At 37.7% G+C, this 21,097-nt stretch overlaps 1 long non-coding RNA gene across 1 annotated transcript; it reads right to left on the bottom strand.

Moving 5' to 3' along the window:
• Nucleotides 1–378: 378 nt before the first annotated feature.
• On the bottom strand, nucleotides 379–7,180 carry LOC125378547. The gene is made up of 3 exons (XR_007220281.1): nucleotides 4,741–7,180; nucleotides 3,563–3,835; nucleotides 379–3,411 (listed from the first exon to the last, which is right to left on the bottom strand). It is a non-coding gene; the product is annotated as an uncharacterized LOC125378547 (long non-coding RNA).
• Between the last annotated feature and the right edge of the window lie 13,917 nt (nucleotides 7,181–21,097).

A 21,097-nucleotide genomic window follows, 5' to 3' on the forward strand; every position in this document is an offset into this window, starting at 1 on the left:
CTAATACCTGCAGATCCTGCGTTTCTGAGACACTCGACGTGCATCAACCATATATACAAGGCAAGTGTATGTATCAACTCTTAGAAAAACATTCAGAAGTGAAACGCATTGTGTGGAACAGAACGTTTGGGTGTAATACTTACTCCTTCAACTAATGATATTAGTCCCAAACATTGTGTTCTTCATAATAAAGAAGTTCATCAATTTTCGGCCTTACATGTATATCATCCGTGTAATAACCTAAATTCTACTTCAGGCTTCAGGCTCCAACCGACATGTATTTTCATAACCTTATATGAAATAGGGGCTGTATTGGCGATTGAGTATTTCAGGTATTGACCAAAATTCAGGTGATATACACAATTAGTCCTGCACCAATGACCGTGGAATATATTTATTTCATTTAAAAAAATAATCTAGTAATGCATACAAAAAGCAAGTCTAGCCACCTCAAGCTAGCCATCACGAATCTGACACACTGCTGAACGGAACAAAGGATTGATGTTGTGTTTTAAGTATATACGCCCTCTATTTAACTTAACTACATGTATAACTGTTGGTATGGAAGGTAATGCAGTTACATAATTGATCACCTCAGGAATCATCAAAGACAAGTGATTGTAAGTTACCTCAGAGGAAAGGATGTCCTTTTTTTTCTCCAACAGGATCAGGAAAATCACTTACTTTTGAATTAGCACCATTCGTGTTTAAGAAACTTAATAACTCCAACCATGCTACTGTGATGGTTTTTTCACCCTGACACTGACATAATAATATTTGCAAGTCCAGAGACAGTTCTTGGAACACAGCCTGACTAAAGAGAAGATTTTGATGGCAATTTTCATTGATGAAGCACACTGCATTGCAAAATTGTAAGTATAAATGTTATATTTTGTATTTCGTTTTGTCTGTCAAGGCATGGCATGTTGACTTGAGAGAGCAGGGATTTACGCATCTTTTGGCAATATCCCAGCAAAATCACGACGGGGACACCATAAATGGGCATGGAGAGCGAATGTTTTATGTACTAGGATGGTGTGCGTATCAATTGCTGGTTTACAGGCTGCCTTCATATGGCTGCAATATTGCTGACTGCAGTATGAGACGACATTCACTCATTCACATGTTTTGTGATAAAACAAGTATAAATTCACAAAATATTCTTACTAACCACTATGAAACTGCACAATCTAAAGGTATAAAAATGTGCACTGATCACAAGTAGCTATAAAGTGTATACAATATCTAATTTGATATTCATCAAATCAAAGTTAAAGCACAAATATTAACATTTCAAAATGTGCATGTGTCACATTTATGAATACATACAATCACTTCTACAATCATCATGAACTTGATACTTGTTACTCTCAAACAAGGGTTAATTTTGTAAGTTTGGCCGCAGTCCCAGGTAGAGGCATTATGTAATATATGTTCATGCCCTTATGAAAAAGGAATGCATACATCCACTGTATTACATTACATTAGCTAAGTTAAAACACTAAAACACTAAAGTTGATCTTGTTGATCAGTTACAAAAAAATAATCATCTAACAACAATTGTTTTTGCATATGTTGATCTTATTCTTATAAGGAGTTAAATTTCATAAAAGAAATCGGCCAATTTTCAAGCTAAAGTTTCAATTAAAGTTCAACATCAATCATGCATAACAACATACAGAATATGTATGAATGAGAAGGAAAACAGGGAAGTGAAGAAATATGTGTCCCAGTCCTTCATGGATCCAAATGGTTTCAAGAGGATGATAGTCCCTTGATAGTCCATTGCTCAACACCATTCAGCTTGGGACTTACAAAGTGTGGAAACCGTCATCCACTATGGTCCAGCCAATAATGTTGAGGATTATATTCAAGAGACAAGGACGGAGCAGGCAGGGATCCAGAAAAGCAGGCACATGCTCTTCTCATGAAATTTAGACAATGTCTCAGTGGCAGGCGGAATATTTCGGATGAAATGAAACAGTATGTCAGAACCAACGTATGTCGACGAGTTGAGCTTACTGAAGTCATGAGTGCTATGGACAACTGTGCCATATCTTGCAAGTGTCTCGGTGACTGCAGAGACTCATGGACATGCAATACCCCATGTAGTGAACGTAGATGTGATATTCTTGAGTTGTACAAAACTTCCCTTGACTCGAGTGATAGCTCATCATCTCACTCAGACTCAGAACATGAAGATCATGAAACATACAGTGATAGCGACTTTGCAACAGGGTCTCGTTTTAATCATGTGACACTGAATTACACATCGGGAAAAAAGGTTCAGATGTTATAGTATGTGCGGCTACTGAAGACTTTAAGACTTTCTGAAATCCAATTTTGGATGTCACTCAGCATGTTCTTGAATTCTCTGTGGCAGTGGCTTGTTGGCCTCATTGAATAGAGCTGCATAGGAATGGAATTGTTCTACAAGTTTAAGAATATCACCAAGAAGGATCAACAACTCCATGCCTTCCCGAACTTTTCTTGCGGAATGCCAATTTGTCGTATTTTTGGCATAATTCTTCCATTGACAGCGCACTTCTGCTGACTTTGAGAATCGTCTTTTATCTGTGTACCTCCCCTTGTATGTGTGTACATCATCTTTGAAAGCCCTGTTGCAATGCTCCAAGTCAAGGTCGATGGGATGATTGGTGTCTTCTCTGCCTTGATGGTTGACTGTGCGGTTCCATATCAATCTATAAAGCCTGCCGTTCATATAGGAGAGCATATGCCTTTGCCTGTGTTTCAAAGGAGACCATATGCATACTTTGGACATTTGCTTGCCTTGTAGTATAAACAGAACCACTTTACTAGTCTCATCATGCTGCCACCATCTCCCATGTGAATGGAATCGTTGTGATTTATTCGAAGAAGCCCAAGCATGAGAGACAGACGGGTGTAGTGATAAATAGATGATCTTGATTCTGCTGAAGATGTGGAATCCTGATTGTTTTCAGCATTATATTCCGGATCAGAATATCCATGCAAACGTACTTCGTGTTTGCGGAGAGCTTTTGGTCTCTGGTACAGTTTTCCACAGTACCTGCAGGCTAGTGTGTTTGATTTGGAGACCATGACCTGGCTGTTGAGGAACCTCCGGTAAGACGTGCTTGTCTACAAACTGTTTTGCTGCATGACCTAGAAAATAATCAATCATTTTATATGGATTGCCAACAGCACCCATGTAACTTGACGTTGGGACAGAAGTGAGGTGTTCCATTTGGAAGTAATGTAGTCCCCCAGTTACGATGTAGGCGGTGGTGACCTTGTCCATGAATTCAGAGCATGGGTAAAAGTTGTCATGAGGATCCTGAGTAACATTCACCGCATTTATTGTGCTCCTTTGCAGCATGCAGAGTGCCAACAGACTTGTTAGAGGAGGCTGTACAAGTGTTTCCATATAACCTGAAAAAGAAATATCTTCAGGTAGTCAGGTATTACACAGAGTCTAATCCGTTACTTTTGCAACAAAACAATAAACCAATTTACAAACCACACAATAACTGTCCTTCTTTTGTTAAATCGCAATTACAGAAAATGCAGTTATTACATATACCTTTAGAAATTCAGCTTCGTTATGGATCTCTTCCATCTTTGGGACAAGCCCTTGTAATCTGGAACTTGGTGTAGGTCCATCTCGTAAGTGCATGATTGGCTTGTTTCTGCCTCTCAAGGGTGAGGTAGTCCCCTCCGCTGAGCACCTTCTGTGATGGAGAACGGTCACTGAGGTCCTCACTGTGGCCAGGAACGAACTGGTGAAGAAACTCCGCTATGTTGTCAGTCATCTGGTCGTTGAATTGTTCGTTTTTTGAAGCACTCCCAGTGGTATCTGAAATAAATTTCCACTGTATAAGTTTCAGAAACAATCTTTCATTAAGGTTTTTTGATAGTAATTTGTTACTATGTGTAGGATATAAACTGCTCACAAAAAGTAGGGTATATTGAAATTAAAATCAGTGGCACAAAGACAGTAATGTAGAGGCCTACAAAACATTTGTGTATGATTGAGGAAAAGCATAGGTCCGTCTGAGCAAGCCTCACAATGACCCACCAGATGCCCTTGCATCCAGGAAAATTGCACTCAAACGTACCAGGGGGTGGGGATGAGAAATCACATCTTGTGTCACACGTGCAAATGACAAAATCCACGTGCCTCACGTGCAAAAATGGGTGTTAACATGGGTCTTGGACCAAGTTCATCCATCACTTCACCACTTTCCACAATGCGAAGGTTACGAGAAGACGAAAGATTGAGAGCAATTGGGATGATCCAAGCCAGAAGAAAGCATAGAAGCACAACTTTTGGGTTTCTACCCCTCATGAACTTTCCAGTGTCGACAAAATGAAATTGCAGCTTGATCAAAGTCATTACTTTCAAAACTGTTTCTTAACATCCTTATTTCCACATTATTATTGTTTCCCAATGAAAATTAAACATAATTCTGAAGCTTTTCGTCGTAACTTTTCAATATCCCCTACTTTGTGTGAGCAGTATAATAGAAACATACTTTTAACAAATATATACATGTTTTTAAATATAAATAATCTGAGACAACTGTTTGTTTGTTTTTTATTGTTTATCGCCACACTCAATCCACACAATTGGGATACGATGGCATGTATCAACCAAGTCAGCTAGTCTGACCACCCGTTAGTCTCCTCTTACGACAAGCATAGTCGCTTTTGAAGGCCGCTTATTTGCTAACAAAAGAAGTTAGTAAATAGAAATCATACCCTTTCAGTCTTCTTCTTTGTTTCCTGGACCGTCTTCAGTGGGTAGCACAGCACCAGCAGTGGAGAAATCCTCTTTTCAGACGAGAACCGTTACAGTATCTCAACAGCAGATGGCGGACAGGTGTGGCAACACCAAGCGGAACGTGAATTGAACGGTTCTAACGTTAAGAGAGACTCGTGGGGTGGTCCGAGATATGTGGCTGATGTCAGAATCCGTTAATTACGTTGTGTATACACAATGCTAAGCTGAAAAACGAAATAAGAGGAAGAGTCAGAAAAAAAAGAATTCGTTGAATCACAACTGTATTCAGCTCTAAAACCTGCAGATCCCGCGTTTCTGAGACACTCGACGTACATCAACCATATATACAAGGCAAGTGTATGTATCAACTCTTAGAAAAACATTCAGAAGTGAAACGCATTGTGTGGAACAGAACGTTACTCCTTCAACTGATGATATTAGTCCCAAACATTGTGTTCTTCATAATAAAGAAGTTCATCAATTTTCTGCCTTACATGTATATCATCCGAGTAATAACCTAAATTCTACTTCAGGCTTCAGGCTCCAACCGACATGTATTTTCATAACCTAATATGAAATAGGGGCTGTATTGGCGACTGAGTATTTCAGGTATTGACCAAAATTCAGGTGATATACACAATTAGTCCTGCACCAATGACCGTGGAATATATTTATTTCATTTAAAAAAATCATCTAGTAATGCATACAAAAAGCAAGTCTAGTCACCTCAAGCTAGCTCTATTCCACTGTCATGTCATTTTGGGGAGAGGACCGGTCGAAATAGCGGCTAGTATTTAAAATTCCCTTCCTATTTGATCTTGTTCAGATGACAGTCTAGCACTGGTAGTGCTCCCACCATCTAGTTTACTGTAAGAAGCGTAAATGTTGTGTGTGTGTGTGTGGGGGGGGGGGGGGGGGGAGATTACCAGGGTGACCTTGGATGGCTGATCTCCACACATGTGGTCATCATGAATCTGACACACTGCTGAACGGAACAAAGGATTGATGTTGTGTTTTAAGTATGTACGCCCTCTATTTAACTTAACTACATGTATAACTGTTGGTATGGAAGGTAATGCAGTTACATAATTGATCACTTCAGGAATCATCAAAGACAAGTGATTGTAAGTTACCTCAGAGGAAAGGATGTCCTTTTTTTTCTCCAACAGGATCAGGAAAATCACTTACTTTTGAATTAGCACCATTCGTGTTTAAGAAACTTAATAACTCCAACCATGCTACTGTGATGGTTTTTTCACCCTTGGTGGCACTAATAACAAAAGAAACAGAAAAGTGTTCTATTCATGAAATCTGTTTATTTGAAGGGTCAACATGACCCTACGCCTAATGATGATGATGATCTTGTACATGTAATGGACCAAATATCAATTCAGGATATTCAATCTGGTAACACTGACATAATAATATTTGCAAGTCCAGAGACAGTTCTTGGAACACAGCCTGACTAAAGAGAAGATTTTGATGGCAATTTTCATTGATGAAGCACACTGCATTGCAAAATTGTAAGTATAAATGTTATATTTTGTATTTCGTTTTGTCTGTCAAGGCATGGCATGTTGAATTGAGAGAGCATGGATTTACGCATCTTTTGGCAATATCCCAGCAAAATCACGACGGGGACACCAGAAATGGGCATGGCGAGCGAATGTTTTATTTACTAGGATGGTGTGCGTATCAATTACTGGTTTACAGGCTGCCTTCATATAGCTGCAATATTGCTGACTGCAGTATGAGACGACATTCACTCATTCACATGTTTTGTGATAAAACAAGTATAAATTCACAAAATATTCTTACTAACCACTATGAAACTGCACAATCTAAAGGTATAAAAATATGTGCACTGATCACAAGTAGCTATAAAGTGTATACAATGTGCGTGTGCGTGTGTGTGTGTGTGTGTGTGTGTGTGAGTGTTACGATCACTAAATATCTAATTTGATATTCATCAAATCAAAGTTAACCCTCTGGATGCCGAGTTTTTTTTCTGACGCACATTTTCCTAAGATCGGAAAAGTGAAGGTTGTGCGAGAATTGCGCTGACGCGGCACTGGATCTACCTCTGGCTATGAAATTACGCAGAGGTGGAGAATATTAAATTTCTTATTTGATAGAGTAAATTTAACAGTACATATCAAACCAGTTTTTAAAAAAAACACTTCTAAGTGTTGTCCGAGAATTTATTCTGCGTTGAAAAACAGTAAATTTCTCCGCTTTTTATCGTACACCGATAAAAGTACTGTGTGACAAAAATTTTTATTAAGAAGCTTAACGGAAACTGTGAGCGAACAAAATACTGCCTAATATCTGAACGACATAACTACATATCAAATGGAGTTATATGCGTATGTATAACGACATACATTCAATTCCAAAAATAGCATGCCGTAAATGACGAAAACTGATTTTTCTCTATGACGTCAAAAGGTGACAGAGAGGTTACACACGTACAAAGAAAAGGGGGCATAACTCCGCTATGCTTAGCTCTAGTTTGTTGTAACTCAGGTCACTTGGTGAGAATTAGCTGTGGGTAAGGACAATATATTTTCGTGGTGTTTTGTTCAGGAGGAACCAAACTATTTCAACACAAATATCGATATTGAAACTGTACACGTTTAGTTATAAATTATACCCATAAGATATGATGAAATCGTACTTCATAAAAAGGAGGTAATAGAGAAATGGATGGCCCTATCTAACCTATAACTTAGTCCTTAGATTCCAATATTCTCCTGATTGTGTAAGTCTAATTTGACTAATGTTGCATCATTATTAATGGAGCACAAGCCTCATCATCAAATGTAATGAAATACCCTAAAAATAACACGATTCCTTTTGACGTCATGGCTGGTTTTATGTCTTTGATAACATCGGAAAAAGACGACACTGGTATTTTGATTAATATATATCTCCACTAATTTTCGTTCATGGTATGGAAAATCTCGATGTGTGGAACGGAATTTGACGCTTTTTCGACACAACATAAAATAACTGCTCTCACCAAGTAAATAATGTCTTGAATATGTAAACAATTAGATAGTTCATCGTATATCTTAATTGGACAAGACACGCACCTGTTTGGGATCAATTTACGTATTGAAATTCCCAAAAGAATATTTCAAAACAACCAAAATTATATTCAATATTGGACATATATTTGTTCATGATTATGTTATTTTTTCTTACACAATAAAAGATGCAAAGAAAGCTCTATTGGTATAGAATTATCAGGATAATCGTATACGTTTGAACCTACGGGGTACCTGACTTGGGTTTTATTTTTATACATTTTACAATTCCTGGAGAAATAAAGTAAACTGTTTACTATCCTGTGATCACAATATTGAAAAAATAATGTAACCATTGCATGATTACGAGAGGAATAATTCGTAAATTGTTTGTGACTAACGCGCGCACCTGGCGAATCATTAGATATCACTGTTCTCTGTATCCAACGACATAAAAGACAAATCCAAGACCAAGACATTTCAGAAATGTGTGCATATATTTTACCGACATATATTATCCATTTTGTTAAAGTAATATATTCAGTTTTAGATATAAAATAAAATGAAACGTCTATTCATTGATATTGAATTGGTTATATGAAATTATAATATTGACTTATTACACATCCCAAGAAATACGTACATGCTGCAGTTACATTTACACTTCATCTTGTAACACTTCTCCAAAGGAAAGAAATATCGTAGTCGACACTATAAACCTATCACATTGTTAAGTAAACAATTAATGTTCAAACAAACAGGAGATTATCAAAGGTTCGTTCATACATGTTGTGGCCTTATGAACGTATGATTTCATTTTGAACATTGACAAATATCCAAAGTGAAATTAATTGTGTGAAAAAATGTATAAAAGACATGCAAAATATACACCATAACTGAAACTGTAAACAGCATGATACAGTGATCGTGTGCACTCTCATTCAAGGACCTTCACCTCAAAGAAATTACTAAATATGTACTACATCACTACCTGTGACCAACTTTTGCAAAATGGCGTGTACACTTTCAACAGTACGCGGGATTGTACGAGGGGACTTTCGTTGATTCAGGGATCGTATAAACATAAATGTGACATGTAAGTAATAAGAAACAGTCTGACAATCTATGTACTGTTATTTGTTGTCATAATTTTCATTGAGACAAACGGAAATAGTCAGAAATTCCGATAAATACCGTTGTCGTTGTGCGTGATTTTGCGTCAGTCATGGCGTCAACCAGAACGGTAACTTTGACAACTTCTGTTGAAAATATCAAATCTTTGCAATGTATCTATTTGAAATTCCCTAATTCTTCCTACGATTCTCTTCCCATGCATATTCTGAAAATGTTGAGCCAATATCTTGAACGAATAGACGAATGGATAGCTCAAAATAGGAGAATATGCTACACTGTGTAAAATATGAATTTTGCTTTGTTTACATTTCAACCATGTGCAGTTTTTCGAGCACAGCGTTTTCACACCTAACGTATTTTGCTTGATTTCATCTAGCCACTTTGTATTGGTGACAAAGACCACTGGTCATTTGATTCTAAAATGTATGAGGAATTCAAGGATGTAGGTATCGCAGATAAGTTTGAAATATACGTGATGTTACAGGCGTCTCATTAGCGGTGTACCTGAAACGTGATTTTGTAAACACTATCCAATATGGCGGAAAGTTCACTTCGGCGTTCGTGTTTTCGTTTTTTCCAAAACATTCTAGGGTTATCGGAGACGTTTTGTAATGATCATTGGTGATTTCATAAAAGACAGATACCCGTGATTACTAATATGCTATTTTTGAAATTCATTTCTTCGAGTAAATATCCGAAATTTAGATTTCAAAACATACTGTAAATAACGCCGTGAGTGGGGATTTAGTAATGTGTAAAAAATGGCGACATTTACGATGAACCTAATTTTCAGAGGTCATGTTCAGTACTTTTGCTTGGCCTAAAATGCCAGTGGATGATATCACAGAACAGGGAATTTCCCACCTTATTCAAAACTGTAAAGTGTAGTTGTGTGGGTGATGTATTTGAATTTTATTCGACTTCAAAGTGAGGGTTGTAGAGGAGGGACATATATGTCCCTGTGGCATCCAGGGGGTAACGGGGGGCCTAACTCAAATTCAGAGAAACCAGGTTATCGGACGTTTGGAAGCTGGAGAGTCTGTCCAAGATGTTGAGCGTCATTTCAACGTTAACATAACCAAAATTGACCGTCTCCTGCATCGATACAATGCTACACAGACCACAGATGACCTTCCTCGGAGCGGTCGTCCTAGGGTCACCACACCTCCACAAGATCGGCAAATTACCCAACACCAGCGACATCCGTTCCTAACTGCAAGTGAATGTGCTCGACAGACCATAGGAACACATAATCGACACATTAGCCGGGACACTGTGATCCGACGTCTCCGTTCCAACAACCTCAGTAGGATAGGTAATGGGGGTTCTGGACCACTTCAACTGGAGCCAGATTTATATACCTATACTGCTACTACAGATTGAATTTTTTATGCAAAAATGATGATGCGATTCAACGATAGTCATAACACTAAACTAAATTGTCATGAAAATATTCTCTATTATTTTTATTCATACGTATACCATTATTTTAAACGAAGTGATACTCAACATTTTTACTAAGTTCTTTGTTCATATTACTAGGAGACCAGACTATATAATCTTCTTGGTAATTGGAAAGAAACAATTGATGACCGTATTTGGTTGGTTTGACATCGCTGATATAATATATACCTTGAGTTGTGGTAATTCTCTCCATTTGATAATTTTGTCCCTGAGCATGAATGTTTCGGGTGCAGGCTAAAACGGCACCTCAGCAAAACGTCACCGATTTCTCTGGCGAAAACGGCACCGCATTTGGCGAAAACGGCTACTATGTGTCGGGCGAAAACGGCACCTCTATTTTTAATAACGATAACAACGATTTTTGTGGTAATATATGGGTCATTCTAAAAAAAAGTGAGATTTTTAGTCCAAGTTGAATAACAATTAAAATATTTATTTTAGATATGTTTAAACACAAGTGTTTTTCGTAGAACATACCATGGTGTCTGAAAGTTAAGTTCCAGTAATTCTTATTATGTATTTTATATTTAATTAAAACTGCTTAATTGCGGTTAAATTTAGCTGAAGGGTGTGTCCGTAACCCTAAGTTTGCACATCAACATTGTTTAATGTTGCTAAAAATAAAAAATATTATGTAAAAAATGTTTATATATTGTACATTACCTTTCTAACTCATGGAATAAAATTATCTTTTAAAGATACACACTTTTATTTATATTGGTTTTTGGTAAGAAACACTTGTACATAAAAAAGTGTCTGTCCGACATGATTTGTGTTGAACTTATATTGTTACAGAAAATTTAATTAACACGTCCCATTTTAATTCTGGAAACCCAAAAGTCCAGAAACTCTACGGTCTTTGCCCAGTCTCGGTTAAAGGTATTTACAAAATTAAACATGCCGTTTTCATGGGAACATACCAAGGATGAAAAAATGAAAAAAAAATTGTTTAAAAACTCAATATTTAGACTATGTCGCCCATGGCCCGGCCCATGGGCGAAGTGTGGCCCATGGGCCTGCCCATGGGCGAAGTCTGGCCCATGGGTAGGCCCATGGGCAGGCCCATGGGCGAGAATATGTTCCTTTACTTAAAACTCATGTTTTTGTTTCGCAAATACATTTAATGTATTCATTCAAGTATCATGACACAAAATTTAGTTCATTTTAACTTAATTCAACGATTTTATACCGATATTGAAATATTTTGCCCATGGGCGAGAAAAAGGTTTGGCCCATGGGCGAGAATATGTTCCTTTACTTAAAACTCATGATTTTGTTTCGCAAATACATTAGATGTATTTATTGAAGTATCATGACACAAAATTTACCTCATTTTAACTTAATTCAGCTATTTTATAGCGATATTGAAATATTTCGCCCATGGGCGAGAAAAAGGTTTGGCCCATGGGTAGGCCCATGGGCAGGCCCATGGGCGAGAATATGTTCCTTTACTTAAAACTCATGTTTTTGTTTCGCAAATACATTTAATGTATTCATTCAAGTATCATGACACAAAATTTAGTTCATTTTAACTTAATTCAACGATTTTATAGCGATATTGAAATATTTCGCCCATGGGCGAGAAAAAGGTTTGGCCCATGGGTGAGTATATGTTCCTTTACTCAAAACTCATGTTTTTGTTTCGCAAATACATTAAATGTATTTATTGAAGTATCATGACACAAAATTTAACTAATTTTTACTTAATTCAACTATTTTACGGCGTTATTAAAATATTTCGCCCATGTTTTCGTCAGTCCCTTTCAAGCATCAACTAACTGTTTGCAAAGTATATTGTATCATGTGAAATATACTTTATATTATATCATTACATTACTATTTAAAAAAGGCATTTGGTTGGATGTTTCCTTTAGTTCTACAAATTTCACCTGTTTTACATATTGTAGCGATCTTTAATGAACCCGGCCTTACCTCTCAAAACGTTTTGACAGTTTATCATACGAATTCATGTGCGTGTACTTCAATTCATTGGAGTTATTTTCCACAACATTAAATTTTAGTTAGTTTCTATTTCGTTTCCCATTTAATGTCCCGTTGATACATCACACTGGGCAATTACGTGACACTAGGTATGCAATATACAGGTACGCGTGCGCGTATTTTAATGAAAAGAAACTAAATATCATAATTAGGACATCATTGATTATTAAGGTGTCATTTTGCTTAACATTGTTATTCAGAAGTTACTTTGTGCACTGAGTCAATAAAAAAGGTATTTTACAAAAGACAATTTAAATGTTTTTGCTTAGTTGAAATTCTGACATTTTTTGAGAATGACCCATATATGGTTTATTTACATGGTATTTGATGTATAGAGTACATCTGAAGCCGTAATGTGAATTTCAGATAGGTTTGTACTCTCATTTCTTCAGCATCTTCTGACTGGAAACTGACATCAAAGTTACCGATCACCTCTTCAATGACGGTAGCTACGCATATCACACAGCGGAAAGGGAAGTCAGTCCGGCAAATTTCTCATAGAAAGTCCGGTTCCACATACACGATGGGTCCACCGGTCACAGTTATCACATGATACAGCATGTTGATTTTTTTCTGACATTCTTCTCGCATGCAACACATCGAAAGCCATTGTGAATAATTGTGATCTTACAGCACCATGTTAGGCCTCTAAAATACAGTTTCAGTTTAAATTGAGTAAAGATACTTAAAACTTCCAAGCGTATAGTGAATAAAAGTCGGTGAGTAAATTGGAGTAGGGGGCTAATTTCTTATTTGTTTTATTTCACAATTATTTGTGTTTGTAAGAGACGATGTGAGTTTAATTTCTATTATCTTTCGTCAAAGCATGTTATGTTTTCACCATAAGTTGAGTTGCGTATAATCTAAGTTGGATTATAGTTGGAGCAGAGGCTAATTTCTAATGTAAATTTGTTTTAACATCTCACAATAAGGTTTTGAGTATCGACTATAGCGATGGATACCATTGTTACATGGATCTCTGGAGAACGGATAAAGAGCGGGAAAACTTATCAAGGTATTTGTAATCGGAACACATTGAGACTGCGTTTGGGTGCTGAAAATGGTGATAATACCGTCGTAAAAGATCTCGCTGTTGCCGGTGCATTAGGTAACCGATTCTATATTCCGCTAGACATTGAATTACTAGATACCCACATGCCCTTTTATCAAGCATCCCTAGGCGATAGGTTAGAATACAAACTCACTTTTAATGACTACGGTAGAGTAATCAGAGCTGTTGAAGATGCTAGCTATTCCATTGACAATATCTCACTGGAGTATGATATGATAACAGATCCTGAATTAGACAGACAAAATCGTAACCAGTATACCAGAAGTTTAGCTATTTTGTACGATCGCGTGCTTCGCCATCGAAAGATCACAAGGAGCAAAAAAGATACGACGTGGAATATCAATCTAAACGTTCCCACGAGTTCGTTGAAGGGTATTTTAATGTTGTTCGAGGACCCCTCCGATGCATTTAAAAGAAATACGAGAAGTTCTACAATCCCAAGATTACAAAAGTAGAATTGACTATCGAGGGCGTTCCTAATCAACTATATAGTCAAGGAATGCTAGCGTATCAACAATGGGATGAGATTAAAAAACTTCCTTCTATAAAACGAAGCCCAGAAGTTAACGCGGCCCTGAAAGATCTGTCTCTCGGAGATGTATCGATGGGTGAATACCTCACCATGAAGTACGCGCAATGGCTCGACATGCGAACCACGAACGATGACCAACTACACGGTAGTGGGTGGAGAATAGAAGATGCTAGCGAGGGTGTCACTATACAGATAACGAAGCTCCAGGAATCGGCTGGTAAATTAAACATATATTTGTACGTGATTATGGATGCGCAACTTAATATACAGAATGGACGATTCGTGCAAGCAATCTATTAATAATTTTTTACCTAAAGAATCGCACTGCGCTATCATCTGTGGTCAACAGGTTGTGGAAAAACAGCTTTTATTCTAGATATTTTAGAAAGTCATTATCGGGACGTTTTCGACCATATTATTCTGTGCCCGACTATAAGCGTTGATAAAACATACCTATCAAGAGATTGGGTAATGAATGACGACGGGGTGTACAAAGTTGATCCGGGCGATCGTTTACAAGACTGTTTACGGGTATGTCACGAAAAATACAAAGGAGAATCAACCCTTTTCATAATAGACGATTGCAGTGCGAGTAAAGAACTCACTAAAAAGAAAGATATGCTTTCATATTAAGCATTCTCCGGACGGCATACTCTGCATAGCGTTTAGGTACTTACTCAAAAATACAACTCTGTCCTGAAAGATCTCAGAGAGCAGACCAAATGGGTAGCCCTGTTTCATTGCAAAGACCGAGATTCATTCGAGGAATGTCTACGCGAAAATGATGTTATTTATACCAAGTCCGAACGAGATAAAGTCAGAAAACTGTTAGCTTCCACTAAGCACTGTAAACTCATATTAAAAACAGATCAACCAGCTGCTTATGCAATTGCTTAGCAAAATGTAGCAACTGCTTAGCAAAATATAGTAAATTGAACATTAGCGGTTATTATGTAATAATGTGGCTTGAAATCCTCATTCTTTCGCAACAGTTTATTATTACGGGCTGTATTGGATATGCCTTATTATATTATGTTAGACTTAAATATCTCCTTAGGTATTACATTATGGAATCAATGAACTCATCGAACAAATGCTCAAAGATGAGCCAGATCAAGATGTAAATAAACATAGAGAAAGACTCACCGCTTTGGCAGCCGGTGGAAAATGTTCCCAATATTTGGGGGAAAATTACACCATCGAAAAAATTTATAACATGACCGATGAAGAAATTAAAAAACTGTAGTCTAGACTGGGAGCTACCATGACTAAAACAATAGGGTCGGCTATGTTACAACTATACACAGTCGTAGCTAGTACGTTTCTCCCTATCCCGGCAGAACATCGCATGTATTTATGCGAATCTCTCGAGAAAGACCCATTCATCGAACACGCTATAAGCTCAGTAAGTTGTGAGTTTTATCATAGATACGGAATCTTCTTAGCTCCACTCACCACAGCTTTAATAACGGCTAGGTATTGTCAATTTAAACATACATGCCCACTTAATAATAATGGAGACTCAAGTGACACCACCACAGATTGTGGAAACACAATCACAACAAGTGAACGAGGATGCACAACGGATTGTGAATGAGTAAATACCACAAGCCAGAGTGTCTAAGAAACCCCCCCAAAAATCGCTGCCGGTAGAAAGGGCGGGCTGGCGAGGAAAGCGAAACTAATGCATAATTCAAATATTGAACATAGTCGTCCGATTAAAACTTAGGCACTAGTAGGAGTTGTTGCTATGGTGGTGGTATGGTTGTTTTATAAGACCGGAGAAGAGAAAACGTCACCCCCAACGTCACCACAAGTTCAATTAGAGGTTAACCCCCATATAATGCTAAAAGAAGCATGACTACTCCAGTTACAGACGGTAAAATGTTGGTAAATGCAACGTATCATTCAGCGGCTTGGCCATTGGCTATGCCCGTATAGCTAAAATGATTACTAAAGCCACACCACCCAAGCTAGATTTTAATGGTTATGATATCGGTATGGTAATTCTCGATATTGGATTGGCTATGGCTACAAAAGATATGCTCATCAAACAAGGGCTTATCCCAGAAGACATAATGAAGTAATTAAACATTTAAATATAATATATTCATATAAACATGGCATCAGTTGCGATGATGGTCGGTAGAGCTGTTGTTATTGCTCTAGCTTTTTCGGGGAGTAATTATTTATTTTCTAGTATGAGAGGTTCAGAGCAGAAAAGACATAATAAAGCATTAGAACAACTCAAAGCAGCCCAGTCACAATGGACCAGAAATAGGATATTAAGATTAGATTTTATTCATGAAGAACTACGTAAACAAGGACATTCAATTCAAACGTTTTAGGGTGTTGAATCTGCCATGCAGGAATACTTCCTCGTTTATGGGAAAAAACTTGACCCAATGCCAAAACCAACAATAAGTCAGTTTTATACACCGTCAGAGGCTCAGAATGATGATAAGATCTGCATTGTTCCCTGTAGAAAAAAATCCGGAAAGACCTTCTAGCTATCCCCAAAACGATGGACTAAACCTTGATGGTATAGACGAACCTACACCAATATCACAAATTGATAAGGTGGAAAAGCAAAATAATTTAGCTATAAATGGTTTCAGACATTCTTCTAAAGGAATTGTTGTACACAGGATAAGCTCCGCTCCAGAACATATTCCCAGAATCAATTCATTTCTGATCGAAAAAGATGGTAAATATCATTATACGTGGATAAAGAGTTTAAGCGAGTAATAATACGATCAAACAACACATAAGGAAAAGAAATATTTCTGCGAAAGATGCCTACATGGGTACAGCAGACAAGATCTATTAGAAGCGCATAAAGAAGACTGTAGAGGTGTTGGACAGAATGCTATCAGGATTGATATGCCTAAAGAGGGAAAAAATATATTAAAATTTGAACATTATTGTAATCAAATGCCAGTACCGTACGTAATTTACACTGACTTCGAAGCGCTTATCAAACCTATAGAAAATACTGAACGCAATACTCAAGATAGTTTTACGTACAAAACTCAAGAACATATTTTGGATATATATTTGTAAGGTATGATGGGAAAACAAACCCGCCCGTGATTTACAGAGGTCCCGATGCAGCGGGAAAGTTCCTAGAATATCTACAAAATGAAGAGAGAATAATCAGGGAAAATTTATCACGTAAGAAATCAATGTGTATGACGAGGGATGATTGGTGGGCCTATAAGAAGTCAACGAGTTGTCATGTTTGTAATAAACCCCTGAATGGGGATTCCGTAAGAGATCATTGCCACGTCACGGGTAATTATCGGGGAGCCGCGCATAACGAGTGTAACTTGAAACTAAAAATGAATTTTCAAACAATACCCATCCCCGTTGTGTTTCATAATCCGATGTTTTACTTTTAATGGGCTCCACCCACAGAAATCGTGTAAACACATTTATAGCTATGAGTAAGTATTTCACACTGTCATTGTCCGAGGCTATGTTAGGTACATCAGCCAAGTCGATATCCCATCGAGCATTGAGACCTGAAGCCACCACTCTGTTCCGCTTGAACTTGTATCTTAAAGGTCGCTGAAGCAAGAGGCATCTTGTGATGCCAGCCACTTCTCGATGTGATGTAAACTAATATCAAACTTCCCCTCCTTTTTCACAATGTGATACAACTTAGCAGGGCCAGAAAAGGAGCATGGGTGTTTGGGATTAAAATAAATACTAGACAAATATGCTTTCCATCCGTCAGCAGGCATGGTTACACATGAAATGAAGCCTACACAATGCAAATAGAGCTTTAATATTCATCAACTACATAGCCATTCATAACTACAGAGGCGGAGCTGGGTTAAATTCAATGACAAATGTGCTTGTGTGTTTATGTTAACCTGTGGATACAGAGGACTGCCTTCCTCAAAGGTTTGTTTATACAACTGATTGCCTTCAGTGGACATGGCTGTTATGTGACCTAGGTTATCACCCTGTTTACAGTAACAAAACAATTCTCCTTTACCTATGCAAATAATGTAAACATAAAAGAACTGACTACATTGCTTCCTCACTATTTCAAAGAAATTTCATACATACTGTTCTACAGATTTTGATACGTATTAGGCCATGTTTGAATGTGTAACCGTTGGTCTATCTATAGCAGGAAATTTGCCTTCTCGCACCACACCTTGAAATACACAGGTCCATCTATTTATTTTTAGCGTGACATCATACCAAACCATAAGCGCCTGCAGACGTCATTTCTATTTATAACCGGCTGCAGGTGATGCAGAACACCCATTTCCTATTCATCAGTAAGCCATACAAGCGTAGACGTCATGCGACCCTCTTTGCAGGTATGCCTGTTTCCAAGGAGTGTAATGGCTATAAAAGTTGCTGTCTGTAACCTGTGTTGCGTGGTTCGAATCCAGATGTCTTGGTGGGGGAGCCTTACAGGGACAATCTCTCACGTGGTTGTTGGTATAGTTGCTTCAAGCTTTATCATTTACTCATTAACTCAATATAATTCGCAGCCTAAGCATCTATGACCACCCACATGTAAGTGTCAACTCACTAACCAAGCAGCATGCATGACAGTTGGTGTGATGTTTTCACTGTCATTCACGCACAAATTAAGAGGGTTCTACATTCTATCTGTCAAATAAATCACCTGTTGATACATTAACTCTGATTCACACTCGCTGAACTGTCCTTTATTGCGACATTAAGTAGTTTGGTTGGGTTAAGTCACTGCTGATCGATCCCAAGCTAACGGCATCTCTATGTCACATTGATGTACATGTATACTCAACAACAAAAGTTCCTGTGACACCAATATTTTTGTGTATTTTTCAAACAAGTAAAGTTTGGTTTTCAAAATTGTAGTACATGTATGGAATCAAGTCACAAAAACGCAACTGCTACAGAAAAGCATGCATGCCATGCAAAAGTTGACTTTTATGCAAGCCCCATGTATTTCACTACCCAAGAATGGGTATAAAAACATGTGCCTAATGGGATTCCATATGCATTGTTTAGCATCGTGCTGACAACAACCAGTCAGAAAATTAACAAAATTACGCAATTATTCATCATTACGAAATGCCAAGCCTGTCCGAAAATGGGCGTCTGCGAGCCATTGGTATGCTTGAAGCAGGATCGAGTCAACGTGATGTTGCAAGACAATTTAACGTCCTCAGAAACACCATTTGGTGTTTATGGCAACGTTGGCAACAGACGAATGCAGTCAGAGACCATCCTCGGAGTGGCAGGTCACGCGTAACCAATAATCGACAAGACAACTGGATTCGAACAACACACCTACGAAATCGATTCCAGCCAGCAACAGTGACTGCAAGAAGCATCCCTGGCCTTTCCGACGGATATCTTCACAAACCGTACGTCGTCGCCTCAGATGTGCAGGGATTGTCGCCAGACGTCCCATTTTGACAGGAAACCACCGTCAAGCACCAGGGTTCGCCCTGACGCAGAAAACCTGCGTATTTGACGCATAAATAATTGAAAATACGCTAAAAATATTTACTACTGCGTCAGTGTTGACGCAATGAAACAGCCATTACAATTAGTAAACTGAGACCTTTCCGTTTGTCAGAAAGAAAAAACAGTGATCCCTAGTTGCAACGCTACCTTCGGAGTCCAAATAATTGATGAGCGTTATAGATGATCAGCGGTTAACTCTTTCAACACCGTAGGCCGGTTTTCGGCCAAGAAACATGAGTCCCCAGACACCGTAAGCGGGTTAACCGGCCAAGCCGTAGTCACATCAAAATAGTATATATTTTTATGGACCTACCTGTAATATCATTCATTTATTAAATCTATCACATTTCACAATGTCTGAAATACGTATTCCATTTCAATTTATAATTTTTTATCGATAAATTAAATAAATATTCACTATTTCCCCGCGATGTTGTTGAAAATAAAATTCTCGGACACACATTTCGACAACGGGTCCACATCGAACATGTCAAAGAGCAAAATAAAGGCGTGTTAAACAAATCTTTAAATATATTATACAAAGTAATAAATAAAATCAACAAAAATATATCTAAAAGTAATCAAGCTTACATCTAAGTTATTATTTCCATCTTTTTGTGCGATCGCGTGTAATATAAGACATCTCAGCTTTCGTCGCCTTGAATTCTCGGCTCGGACACGATGTTTAATGCAAAAATATATGCGTGAAAAGTCTTTGTCACAGCTTGTAACCTAGCACGATACATTCACGAAGTTCCATATTTTTAATATGTATCGTGATTTCCTGCTTAAAACGTTCAGAATAACGATTTAACAAAAACCTTTCGCCAACTTCTGAAATTTATCAAACACGAGCTTGGTATCACAGCTGTAATTTGATTGGCTGCCTTAGGTCACGTGCTCAAAATTGACCAATCGCGAAACTTGTAGCAGATTTCGGCAAGAAAGCGTCATTGGAAATCAATTTTATTCCAATGAAATCACTTGTTATAACTACGAAAAAAACCAGCCGATGTTACGAGCGTGTAGATAAAGGAATAAGCTTTCTAGCGATGTTTCATTTGCCATTCTTCGACGAACGTGTTATTCATACGAAGCCTCGAAAACGGGGGTATTTCTTCTTGTTACTGAGCGGACAGCCGCTGTTATCGGGAAATGGGTATAATTCTTTTTAAAATGATTTTCCAATTACGTAAACAATGAAAATAAAACAGAAATAGGTGAGTGGATTTTATGAAATCTTATATTTGCCGAAAATCGTCAAGTTTTCGCTTCCTTGGTCCTTAATCTGGATGTTAACAACGTATTAGCTTACATTTTTTTATTTACAACGAACTTAATTAAGTTGTAAATGCATTATTTTATATAATGTGAAAAACATAACTTTCATATTTATAAACCATAGGATCAGACCTTTCAAATGGTGTATAACATGTAGTGGCAAATATATTTTACAAGCAGGTATTTTCTTTGATAAATGTTGGCTTCATCTATCACACAAGAGTCTCTGGGAACTCGGTGTCCCAGCAGTAAACACTTCTGTTTGACTGGTGTTGAAAGAGTTAACAAAGGTCGAGTCGCAGGTGGTAGACGACCAACACAACAGTATACATGCTCTGCCT

This window comes from Haliotis rufescens, unplaced genomic scaffold (genome assembly GCF_023055435.1).
Source record: "Haliotis rufescens isolate VD_foot unplaced genomic scaffold, xgHalRufe1.0.p SCAF_124, whole genome shotgun sequence".
Lineage (NCBI taxonomy): Eukaryota > Metazoa > Mollusca > Gastropoda > Lepetellida > Haliotidae > Haliotis > Haliotis rufescens.